Consider the following 12,782-nt stretch of genomic DNA (forward strand, 5'->3'; position numbering starts at 1 on the left):
CAAAAGGGTTCATATTTGTTGTCTGTACTGCCCATGTACCTCTCTATGTCTTTCTCATCCTCAATGCTGCCATATTGGTCACTCACATTTGGTACATTGCCCTTGAGAAGAAATTATTGCCAAACTCTTTCCATGCCTCCCTGTTATCAGAAGTGTCCTGTCCAGCCCTGGTTCCTGGGGAATTGGTCATAGACTGAGAGCTTGGGCAGGCCTAGCAGACAGTCAGTCCACCCCTGTGTTGTACAGGGAGGAATGTGAAGCCCATAGAGGCAGAGCCTGCCTGGTCACAGGGCACACAGGCCATGAATCTGGCAGGAGCCCAGGTCTTTACCTCCCAGCTCAGAGAAGTTTCCTCAGTGGATTGGTGTGGGTCCCCTGGGGCCTAGGACTGGGACAGAGTGTTTAGCACTGCCATTTACCTGTCCCTCCCAGGCCATCAGCATAACTGGAGAATTCTCAGGAAGTTCAGGGCCCTTCAAGCGTCCATTTCCTGGAACACCTGGGAAGCTCTGGGAAGGACACCAAGACATCCTCTGATCTCTGGCCTCTAACTTGCCCCACCTGGAATGAAGGGGCCTGGAGCTCTGGACCCAGTCCAGAACCCGAAGAGTTAAGACCCAGGAGCCGCCTGGGTGTGATCCCAGGGTTGGCACAAATCCCATCTGCCTGTGCTGCAGCTGGAAATCCACTCTGGGGGGTGGTTCCCTGACCAGGGTTCTCTGGGTTAAGTGCCCACCCAGCCAAGGGCCCCAGGGTCTCTTTCCCTGGGTGACTGTTCTCTTCCTCCCCCAGAAATCCACACTCATAAAGGAGGCCACTTTATCCACAACAAGCAACTTGAGCTCCTTGTAGCCTGGAGCCATGAGCAGTGATGGATCCAGGGGTAAAGTAAAGAAGGGGGTTGTGAGGATGGCTGAAGGGAACCTGAGGCTCCAAAGGGCCAGGGCTAGCAGGATTCAGAAGAGGGGCCCATTTTCTGCCTGCTGGGCCAGGGCTCCATGCCCAGTGTCTGGCCTGGGAGCACTAGGAAGGGGTCTGTGTGTCCCTCATCTTGGGTCTGCACTTAGGTTAGGCTCAAGAAGGAAAGGAGGGAAGGAGCAGTGAGTGGATATGCACAGCACAACAAGGAGGGATGGCAGAGACACAGGTGGGGAGGGGAGAGGAAGGATAGGCCCCTCTGGGTCCACCCAGAGAGCCCAGGAAGGTTGGATGAACATCCCCGCACTTTGTCCCTAGCCCAAGGCAGAGGTGCTGACCAGGTTGGTGTGGGTTTTGAGCATAATGTCCAACACCGCTCCTTACACCCCACTCCCTGCTTCCCGCTGGCCTCCCTGATGTGTGGCAGGTCTATCTTGGTTAGGGTTCCCTCCTGGAGCTGCCCCAGGACCACCAAAACCATCCCCCAAGAGCTTCCCAGCATATGCTGGGACACCAGTAGCTTCCCCAGCAGCTCCTTCTAGGAAAAGATCATCCCATACGCCTAGGCCAGGTCCCTGTTGCCCTGCCCTGGGTCCCTCTCTTCCCCCCTGCACTCAGAGCCTCCCTGCCAACCTCAGCCAGTCAGCCTGAGGAGGCTCAGCTGTGGGGGAGGCGGGAGGAAGGGCTGGGCATCCTGTTCTAACAGATTCGTCTTCGTTCCTGGAGGATCTGGAGGATCAGAAGCCAGGCTGTCCACTGTTCCAGGCTGTCTAAAGTCCCAGGCTGCCCACTGTCCCATGGTGTCCACTGACCTAGACTGCAGGTCTTGCCAAGCATCATCCAGGCCTCTCAGCAGGTCAGGAAAAGCATGGTGCGCGGGGACCCATTCTCTGTCCAAAGTTGGAACAAGCACTTGGCTCAACCCAAGTACCACCAACCGAAGGGCAAGTACATCTCAGGCTCGGCCTGTGAAAGCCTTGGCTGGAGTGCTACATCCTGGAGAAAGCCATGAGGGAGGACCAGGTGACCCCTCAACCAAGACCAACTCCTTAGGAATGGCCAGCACAAGCTCCCTGGACCAAAACGAACCCCTTCCCTGGGGTCAGAGTCGTCTGCCTCAGGCTGCCCCAAAACACAGCTCTATGCAAGCCTCCAGCACCTTTGGCTCAGGGGCTAGGACTGCCAGGAGGCAGGTCTGTGCTCTGAGTGCTGCTCTCATCCCTGGTAGCCTTTGGCTCTGCCCTCAGGGATAGGCCTGGAGGGCCACTCATTCTGGCTTGTTCCCATCCCAAAAGTCTCCACCTGGCCCCGCCTGAGATCCATATTGCTGCAGCATCCACATTAGAATTGACCAGTTAATCCCAAAAAATCGAAAATAAATTATCAAGACAACATGGGAGGTAAAGAAAGTTCTAGAAAACAATGGCAGACTCTAGGTAACATTTCTATTGCATGAGAAATTATTAGGCCAGTCCCTCAGAGAGCCCTGCTGATGGTTCTGTGTGCTCTGGGAGAGGTAGGGGTGGCGTGGGGTCCTAGCAGAGTGGTATTGGGGGGGTGCACTGGCCATGGATGGCTCAAAAGGGATGGCTTAAAGGGGGTGGCTGGGAAGACCCACTCAGGGTTCAAAAAAAGAACCGATTGTTCCCAGTCAGGACACTTTTCAGTTTGCAGGCAAAGGCCCAGGGAGTAGAAAGGCTGGGAGGAAGCCCAGAGGCCGATGGCTGAAGGCTTGGTGCAAAAGAGCCCACTGTGAGTGGGGCTCCTCCTAGTGGTGAGATGGTGACAAGGGTTTCTGAGGCGGTTGGGGGGCTCTTCGCTCCAACTTTAGCCAGGCCTTGGGCTGGTGGAGATGGAAGGGAGCTTCTGGAGCCAATGTCTTTGGATGGAGCCCGGGGAGGGGGTGGAGGGGCAGACTTCGATCCAGGTATGCCGAAGGTACCCTTGACGCTGGGAGTAGCCCCCTGTGCTCTCCCACACTGAGAGCTGGTTCTCTCTGGTGGCTTCACAGTAGAAGGGGGAGAAGCTACAGGTGCCTGTGTCTTCACTGGGGGGTAGATGACTTCTCCAGTTATCTCGTTCACCCAGAAAAAGGAATCCAGAAGCCTCTTCCCCTGTCCAAACTGACTAGACATACCTAAAGAGAGGAAATTGAGACAGCACAGGTGCACCTTCTGGTTTTCCCGCTGTGGTGGGAGGCGCCATGCCATACCTTGTGGGTCAGAGGGAGCCATCAGCTTGGGGTTTCTGTACACCTAAACTTTTTTTTGTTGTTTTTTGGAAGCTCTGGTGGCATAGTGCTTGTGGTAGTTAAATTTGTATGTCAACTTGGCTGGGCCTGGTTGAGTGGCTGGGCAGCTGGTGAAATTATCAATTTCCTGGTAGTTATTCCTCATGATGAGACTGGCAATCAACTCCATGGTGGGATCTACCACAAGCAGCTGAGTAGCTGCCTTAGGGTTGTGGTCTGCTTCCTGTACATAAAGAGAAGCCTTGGGGATAGTCTCTAGCTTACGGCACGCTTGGACCCTGCATGTAGCCATGTCCTTGTTCAGCAGCCTGCCATTCTCTGCCGACCTTGGGACTTATAGTGGACTTAAATTAATGGCCTGCCATGTGGTTTGGTAACATCGGGACTGTGCCTTTTTACTTGTCAACCTTGGGGCTTTTCAAGTAGCAGCCAGCAGCTGTCTGAGTGAAGAAAACCCTCTAGCTCAGTGGGCCAGGAGCTGGAGCAGAGCTGAAGCCCAAGGCTGAGGGGCTTTCACCCAGCCCCTAAAGCCTGACATTTTGAACTTGGACTTAAAGCCTCCAAATTGTAAGAGAACAAACTCCTGTTAGTTAAGGCCATCCCATTTGTGGTATATTCCTGTTAGAGTGGCATTTGGTAACCAGAACAGTGCCTAAGGCATTTGACTGCTAACCAGAAGGCTGGTGGTTCAAACCCACCAGCCACTCGTTGGAAGGAAGAATGGGCAATCAACTTCCATAGAGATATTGCCTCAGAAACCCAGGGAGGGGTCACTGTGAGTCGGATCCCACTTGACGGCAGTGAGTTTTTTTTTTAAAACCTTTTGCTAGGTTCTGTCAGGACAGGCACACTCCGCGGCACTCCAGAAATCCTCCCAGCATCAGGAGCAGGCCCATCTGGAGATCTCTGAACATTCTAGGGTCTTCCTTTTTTACAATCATCTTTTCCAAAAACATTTTCATCTTAATTAAATACACCAAGAATTATACTTTATATCTCATATTGACCTACTTCAGATATAACTGTGCGTGTGTATGTGTGTGTAACAACTTCACAGAACAAAATTATGTACAATGCTCCTTGATGTTTCCTATTCTTTTCTAACCAATAGAAAATGCTAGTTGCCACACCCTAAACCAGTGTTACAAAGAAAGCAACAATGATTGATGGCCTATAGTGTGTAGAAGAGTAATAAGCAAATGGAGAATGCTGGATCTTATACAAAAACAAAAAAATTACTCTTGCCAATTTTACATATGTGGTTGTCAGAACTGCCCCATAAAGATGGCCATGGTAATGAAGATTGTGGACTTCAAAATATGGAGATTATAGTGAAATGTCTGAGTGGCCCAATCTAATCACATGAGCCCTTAAAAGCAGAGAACTTTCTCTGTCTGAGGTCAGAAATATTTGACAGGAAAGTGAGAGATTCTAAATGTGTGAAGGACTTGACTCATCCTTGCAGGCTTAACAAGGGAAATGGCCAAGTGGAAACTGTGAAAAAAATGAATCTTGTCAGCAAACTGAAAGTAGATTCTCCCTCAAAGTTCCAAGATAAGAACCTAGGATGGCCAGAAACTTGATTTTGATTTTGGATTTGTGATTCTCTGAGCCTCTGACCCATATTACTGTCAGATAATAAATGGGTATTGTTTGAAATATCTCTATCTGTGGCAATTTATTACAGCAGCAACAGGAAACTAATACACCCTATGAACACTTTGCCAGGACCAGTATGAGGGAGGATGCCAAAGTGCAAGCTTCCTGAGCTTCAGGGTAAGTCCACCTTCAGTGTGCACCTATTAGAAAGTTCGGGGGACACTTCCTAGACATGTCTTTTTGCCAAGCTTTCTCATTGTTTTACCGTCATCAAAATGGACACAGTGACAGTGGTGCCTCTGAGAAACTTCTTGTGCTTTACCCAGTAGTAGGTCAACCAGCCTCATCCTGACACCCTGAAGCTTCTATAAAGCTCTGGCTTGTCCTCAGCTACTGTAGTGCCCCCTTTGGTGGCCCAGACAGTCATGAATGAAGTCAGGGACCCCAGAATTGGAGTGGCTGGGAGCAGGGCTGGGACATGGGTAGGACCAAGAGAGAGGACTGGGGGATACCGGGTCAAGCAGGTAGGGTCTGGCCAGGAGTTGAGGGGAACAGAAAGGTAAGAAGGGTTGGAAGCTCACTTGTTGGAAGACTCTGGAGTGGAGGAGGCTGTGGAGGGAGCCAGAGGGAGAAGGAAGAGCATCAGAAGGCTGGGGCCTCCTAGCAACCAGACCTTTATTGTGTAAACCTTTCCCACTGTATCTCAGTTCAGATTCCGCCAGGCAGTCCCAGACTTCACCATAGCAACATCCCTCCCCCTTCCTCTCTGTCATCATGCCCCATATTTCCAACCTAGAGATGGCCATGGTGTTCACCTTTAACCCTTCCCATATTTCCTGGCTTGGAGCAGTCCTATCACGTGGTTCCATACACTGCACTTGTTTTTTGTAGAACATTTATAGACAAGTGGGGATGTCATCCATTAGCACAGTTCTTCTCCACAGAGTAGAGGCTAAAGGCTCTTGGATTAGGAGTTTCTCACAGATCCATTCCCTGCTTAGGGGGAGTTTAGCTTGCCCTGGGCCTCATACCACCTTCACACCCATATCTCCCTGAGATTTAGTTTCTGCTCCTCATGTCACCATCCTGAAGTAAGATTCTGCCCTAACCCAGGACACAGCTGCCCCTGACCTGGGGTCACCACACTCTGTAGGTCCCCACAGCTGCCATGTGTCCCATGCTACTGGCCCCATCATGCTGATAGGGAAGGTATGATAGAGCAGGAAAGAGCTCTCCCTTAGCCTGGCCCCAGCCCATCTAATAAGACTTTTCTCCACCTTGGTGCCACTTGTTGGAGGGGCTCACCCCACCCTCAATATTTACAATATTTATCAGGGAAGTAACATGTTATAATAATTCAGGTTTAGGAACACTCAGAATACAGTTCTTCAGTCTGGACAGCCTTCCCCTGGAAGGTCTTTTTGTAAGCTCAGCTGAACTTACGTGATTTATCTCCTCTCAGCCTCCAAGTGTTCCCCTCCTAGCAGTTCCCCTCCACTGGCAACTCTCACCTCACTGGTATCAGTGCTGTGCAACTTCCCAGGATGCTGTGGGCCAGTTACTATCAGGAGGCCCTTGCTCTGGAAAGGGAAAAGCCCACCACCCTCCCGGCTCTTCCTCTCCTGCCCCTGCACTTGGTTGGGCTCCAGTGAGTACCCACCTCATCCCACCCCTCCCCTCTGGATGATCTTTGCCTGCACAGAAGCAGGTCTCCAAAATATTAACTCCATTGTTCTTCCTCATCTTGGAAACACATGAGTTAAGAGTTTACTTGTTCCCACAACAGCTTCCAGCTCTTGATAAATGTGCTCTTGGGCTCTCTCTTCTGCCCATGTACAAACTCTGAACTCTACACACTTTGGAATGTTCTTTCTTCTACTGCCTTCCCACACACTCTAAGGAACCTTCCAAAGACTCTGGGCAATTAGCTCACATATTTCTGAAATGCCTTCAATACAAGGGCAAATCTGAACACTGCCAGAGACACTGGAAGATCAAAGTTCCAGGGGCATGGTAGACACTTGGTTAACACTTTCTGACTAAGGTATAGGTCCTACAAGTTTGTCCCCGAGCTAGCTCTGAGGCTGAGGAGTTCAGGAGGTTCCTTCTTGGAAGTGTCTTCGGAGAAACTTTACCCCAGCTCGCTGTTTGAAAACTCTATAACGATTTCTTCTTCAGTCTGCTTTTTCTTTCCTGAGATCTGCTTTTTAGTTTTGTCCACCCCAGTGGACAGGAGGTTTTGTCTGGCCCCTTGTCAGTGATGACTGGTCTGACTGCACTCAGGAAACACCAAGTTACACAAGCCCTGACCTGCGGTCTCGCTGCCATTCTCCTGCGGTCCTTTTGATCTAAAACTGTACCTCCTGCAGGCCAAACACCTGCTTCCTGTATGTTTTCACTATTAAAGCCAACATGTGCATATCTTTTAAAATCTTACTTGTTTTTTAGTTGTGATCTGGGTGAAAGTTTATAGAGCAAATTGGTTTTCTATTCAACAGTTCATATACATTTTGTTTTGTGACACTGACTACAATCCCTACAATGTAACAGCACTTTTCTCATTTTCTCCCTGTTTTCTGCTTCCCTTCATCCTCCTTTCCTATCTCTTCCTGCCTTCTGAGCTTTATCCCTGGGCAAATGCTGCTCTTTTGCTCTCATATGATTGATTGTTCTAAGGAGTGTTATTGGTGTTACTGTTCACCTTATACGTCCATTGATTGGCTGAAAGTTGGGCCACAGGGGTGAGGACAGTTCCAGGTTTGAAGTGTTACTAATGGCCATAGTTTTTTTTTTTTTTTTTAAATTGTGATTTGGGTGAAAATTTAGAGTTAATTCACTTTCCATACAGCAATTCACATACACTGTCTCATGACATTAACCATAATTTACCACAATGCAACAGCTCCCCTCCCACTTCCTCCCGACAGTCACCTCTTCCCTGTATTCATCCCTCCATGCACTCCTGCCCCCTGAGCTGTCTCCCTGTGCATAAGCAGCCCTTCTTTCGCCCATGATTGTTTTCTCCAAGGAGTATATCTACTTGAGGTAAATGTTCAACTCTTATGCCTGTCTTTCATTTGGCTGGAAGCCACAGGTGTGGGTTCAATTCCAGACCTGAAGGGAAGCTAGGGGCCATAGTCTCAGTGGTTCCACCAGGCTCTATCAGACATCAAACTTGGCCCTGCCCCCCTTTTTTTTCCTCAAATGATTTTGAGTTTTGTTCCACATTGTTCTCCCTCTCTACCCAGGATCTCCTACATAGTTCCCCCTCTGAGTGGTTGACAGTGGTAGCCAGGCACCATCTAGTTCTTCTAGTCTCATATAGTCGTATAGGCTGCGGACTGCATGGTGTACCAGTTGCTTGGACGAATTGTTTCCATGGGTCTTTGTTTTTCTTGTTTCTTCTTTGCTGTGGACAAGAAAAGACCCATTGTTATATCTAGATGGCTGTTTGCAAGCCTTTAAAATCCCAGTCGCTACTCGTAATGGCCATAGTCTTGGGGATTCCACCAATCTCAAACAAATCAGTAAGCCTTGACTTTGTATAATTTTAAATTTTGTTCCACATTTTTCTCCTATGCTATCTGGGACCTCCTATCGTGATCCCTTTCAGAGCAGTTAGCAGTGGTAGCTGGGCACCATCTAGTTTTTCTGGCCTCAGAGACATGGAGGCTCGGGTTTGCTTGGTCCATTAGTCCTTTGGACTGTTTCCTTTCATCTTTGATTTTCTTCATTCTTCATTGCTCCAGACAAGAAAAGACCAATAGTTGCACCTTAAATGGCTGTTCACAAGCTTGTAAGACCCAAGTCACTACTCACCAATGTAGGATGTAGAACACTGTCTCATGGACTATGTTATGCCAATTGACCTTAGTGTCTCCCAACACTATTGTCCTAAATAGTGACTCACTCCTTCAAGGTGTTTGGTTATGGTTAAGAAGTTTTCACAACTTTGCCCCTTGTATGCTCTACTATATTCATGGATATATTTGCAGCACATATAAACACATATTTTGAAATATCTTCTGTCAAATCTATATATGCTCATGGGTGTAGCCCCATTAGCTTTCCCAACCCTATTCAGCTTGAGTGTCTCTGTATCCATTCATAGATTATTGTTTACTGTTATTACAGGACTGTATATGTAATAGTATTTACCTTTGTTGCCTTTAAGTCTTGTGCTCTTCCCAGTTTCCCCCTCTGCCTTGATCATTTTGTGCTGACCTCCCCCTTATTGTACATTGTCTGTCCCTTCACCCACGTTAATATGTGTCTACCCTCTAGTTGGTGATTTACGCTCTCTTCCCCTCCCACCCCCGGTAACTTTCAAAGAATGATTCTTTCTGTGTGTAAACCTTTGGTTCACTTTTTACAATAGTAGTCTCATACTTTTCCTTTTGTGATTGACTAATTTCACTCACCATGTCATCTAGGCTCATCCATGTTATGAGGTCTATCACAGATTTATTGTTATTCTTTAACATTGTTTAGCATTCTACTGTGTGTATATACCATAGTTTGTTTATCCATTCATCTGTTGATAAGCACTTTAGGTTGTTTCTATCTTTTTGCTATTGTGATAATGCTGTGATGAACATGGGTATGCATATATATGTTCATGTGCTGGTTCTTATTTCTGTTAAGATATATACCTAGTATTGGGATTGCTGAGTCATTTGGTGTTGCTGTTTAGGGAAGTACACCATACTGTTTTCTACAATGGATGTACCATTCTACACTCCCACCAGCAGTGTATGAGGGTTCCAGTCTCTCCACACCCTCGCCAGCATTTGTTGTTTTCTGTTTATTTTTTAACATTGCTGTTATAGTTGGGGTACCCCTGGTGGTGTAATGCCTAAGGCATTTGACTGCTAACCAGAAGGATGGAAGTTCAAACCCACCAGCCGCTCCTTGGAAGGAAGATTGGGCAATCTACTTCTGTAGAGATAACCCCTCAGAAACCCAAGGAGGGGTCACTATGAGTAGAATCAACTCCACGACAGTGAGTTTTTTTGAGTATTATAGCTGGGGTGAGATGATCTCATTGTTTTGATTTGCATCTCTCTAACAGTTAATGACTGCGAGAATTTCTTCATGTATTTGTTAGCTGCCTAAATGTCTTCTTTGGTGAAGTGTCTATTCATGTTCTTTGGCCATTTTTTTATGATTAGGATTGTGTGTCTTGTGTTGTCAAGGTGACACGATACAATGGGTTCACCACTTTAACTCCAACAAGAATGAGGGAGATAACCAGAATGAGTAAGATGGATTTTATATCTCAGCACGAGGAGACAGCGAGAATAATTTCTCAAAGGTCTGTCTCCGGGAACAAAAGCAGTTGTTGTTGTTGCTGTTGTTATGTGCCTCAAGTCAGACCTGACTCATAGTGACCCCTCCTTGGGTTTCCAAGGGGGTATCACTATGGAAGTAGGATTGCCCAACCTTCCTTCCGAGTGGCTGGTGGGTTTGAACCCCCAGACTTCTGGTTAGCAGTCAAGTGACTTAGTCACTACGCTACCAGAGCTCCTAGAGAAGTTTTATAATCTGTGGGGAAGTGGGGAGTTACACATATTCAAAGCTTTTGGGGGAGTGTCATGCTTTATTCATAGGGAACAGGGTTATAGCTTAGCACGGAAGTGGCCTACAGACCCCTCGCTTCTGAAGTGGGTCCATGTAACACAAATGACGTAGTTCAGATGATTTTTGGTTCTACGACATGAATCTTAATGTTCTCAGGGGTCAATAAAAAGGGTAAAAGTGTCTTCTTTGTGCATGTAGGATTAGGTTGAGTAGTTCTAGACAAACAACTTTAGGATGTGTTACCTATAAGATAAAGGAACCGTGCACCTTAGCTACAAGATAGGGAACTATACTCATGCTAGCTTCAGGAGCAGTGGTGAATTAGTGAGCCTTAGGAAAAACAGTTAATCATTTGGTCTCAAGACTCTCCTTAGCTGGCCTCAGCAGAACACCCTGTCTTATCTCAGAGATGCTGAAGTTGCCAAAAATGTTTTCCCAATCTGTACATTCTTCTTTTTTTTTTTTTTTTCACTCTTTTGGTGAAGTCTTTTGATGTACACAAATGTTTAATTTTTAGGAGGTCCCAGTTATCTAGTTTGTTTTCTGCTGTTTGTGTATTTTTAGCTATGCTTGATAGTTTCTGGTGACATGGTGCCTAAGGCATTTGACTGTTAACCAGAAGGTTGGTGGTTCAAGCCCACCAGCCACTCCTTGGAAGGAAGGTTGGGCAGTCTACTTCCATAGTGATAACACCTTGGAAACCCAAGGAAGGGTCGCTATGAGTCGGATCAGACTTGATGGCAAGTGAGTTTGGCTTGGTTTTGGATAGTCTATTTATGTGCACATCTTTCTTTTTTTAGGTTATTTATTTTAATTAATCAATTAATGGATTAATTTAATTTTGATTTGGGTGGAAGTTTACAGAGCAAATTCACTTTCCATACAGCAGTTCACACACACTTTGTCTCATGACGTTGACTGCAGTTTACCACAATGCAACAGCTCCCCTCCCACTTCCTCCCGATAGTTACCTCTTCCCTGTATGTGCACATCTTTTTAACTGGCACAATTTCACCAAAGATAATTTGGAATTATAGTGGCTTCTTCTTCTTCTTCTTTTTTTTAATTAGGATTTGGGTGAAGATCTACAGAGTAAATTCACTTTTCATACAGCAGTTCACATATACTTTGTCTCATGTCATTGACCAAAATTTACAATGCAGCAGCTCCCCTCCCACCTCCTCCCCATAGTTACCTCCTCCCAGTGTCCATCCCTTCATACTCTTCTGCACCCTGAGCTATCTCCCTGTGCATAAGCAGCCCTTCCTTCTCCAATGATTGTTCTCTCCAGGGCGTGTGTCTACTTGAGGTAAATGTTTAACTCACATGCCTGTACTTTGTTTGGCTGGAAACCACAGTTGTGGGTTCAATTCCAGACCTGAAGGGCAGCTAGGGGCCATAGTCTCAGTGGTTACACCAGGCTCCATTGGACCAGCAAACCTGGTCCCCACCTTCTTTTTTTTTTTTGCCTCCAAATGATTTTGAGTTTTGTACCACATTGTTCTCCCTCTTTATGCAGGATCTCCTACATCCCTTCCAAGTGGATGGCAGTGGTAGCTGGGCACCATCTAGTTCTTCTGGTCTCATAGTTGTATAGGTTGCAGATCGGATGGTGTACCAGTCGCTAGGACTGATTGTTTCCATAATTTTGGTTTCCTTCTTTCTTCTTGACGAGGAGAGACCTGTTGTTGCATCTAGATGGCAGCTTCCTAGCTTTTAAGGTCCCAGTCACTACTCGTATAGTGGCTTCTTTTGAGGAACTTTGATGTGGACAAGTTTTTCTTTTGAGAGTAAAAAAAACAAAAAACAAAATCCTGAGTGTCTAGTCTGCTTTCTTTGATTGGTATGAGGAAGCTTTTAAATGTCATTTGAACTGAAACATTTCCTTCACAAAATACACATTCGATAAAGCTAATGGAAAACGTGTGATGGTCTCCCTTATCAGCACCTTAAGCAATATTCCGGGGTTAGCTTCTGATGTTGCCATTTCCAATGCTGTTTCCACACTTTTGTTGATGGTTTAAAGCAAGAACTGGCAGATATATTAAGTAAACAAAAGATATTGGTTGGCAAATCACTCCACTGCATAAATGTCAAATTTTGGATAAACATTTTAAAGAGACTTTAGATACCTAAATGAAAGAACCCTTGTGAGGAGGTAGTTTCTCTGATTCGCCTAAAAGAGAGATCATTTCGCTTAACTGGGAGTATCATGTCTTTTATTTTTATACTTCAGGGACTAATAAGTGCTAGCTTTAAAAATCTTAGTTCGATATAATTGTCTAGGACCCAAATTATGTCAAAACCAGCTAGATGACATTCTTTTTTTTTTGTATGTAAATGTTCAATCTCTTCCTAAGTTTCTTTCCCTTTCTTTTCAGACAGAACTAATTAGCTACTTACTACAGATAGAACTGAACCAGCTCCCTCTTGT

This window comes from Orycteropus afer, unplaced genomic scaffold (assembly GCF_000298275.1).
Source record: "Orycteropus afer afer isolate SDZICR_OR568_19922 unplaced genomic scaffold, OryAfe1.0 scaffold00250, whole genome shotgun sequence".
Classification (NCBI taxonomy): domain Eukaryota; kingdom Metazoa; phylum Chordata; class Mammalia; order Tubulidentata; family Orycteropodidae; genus Orycteropus; species Orycteropus afer.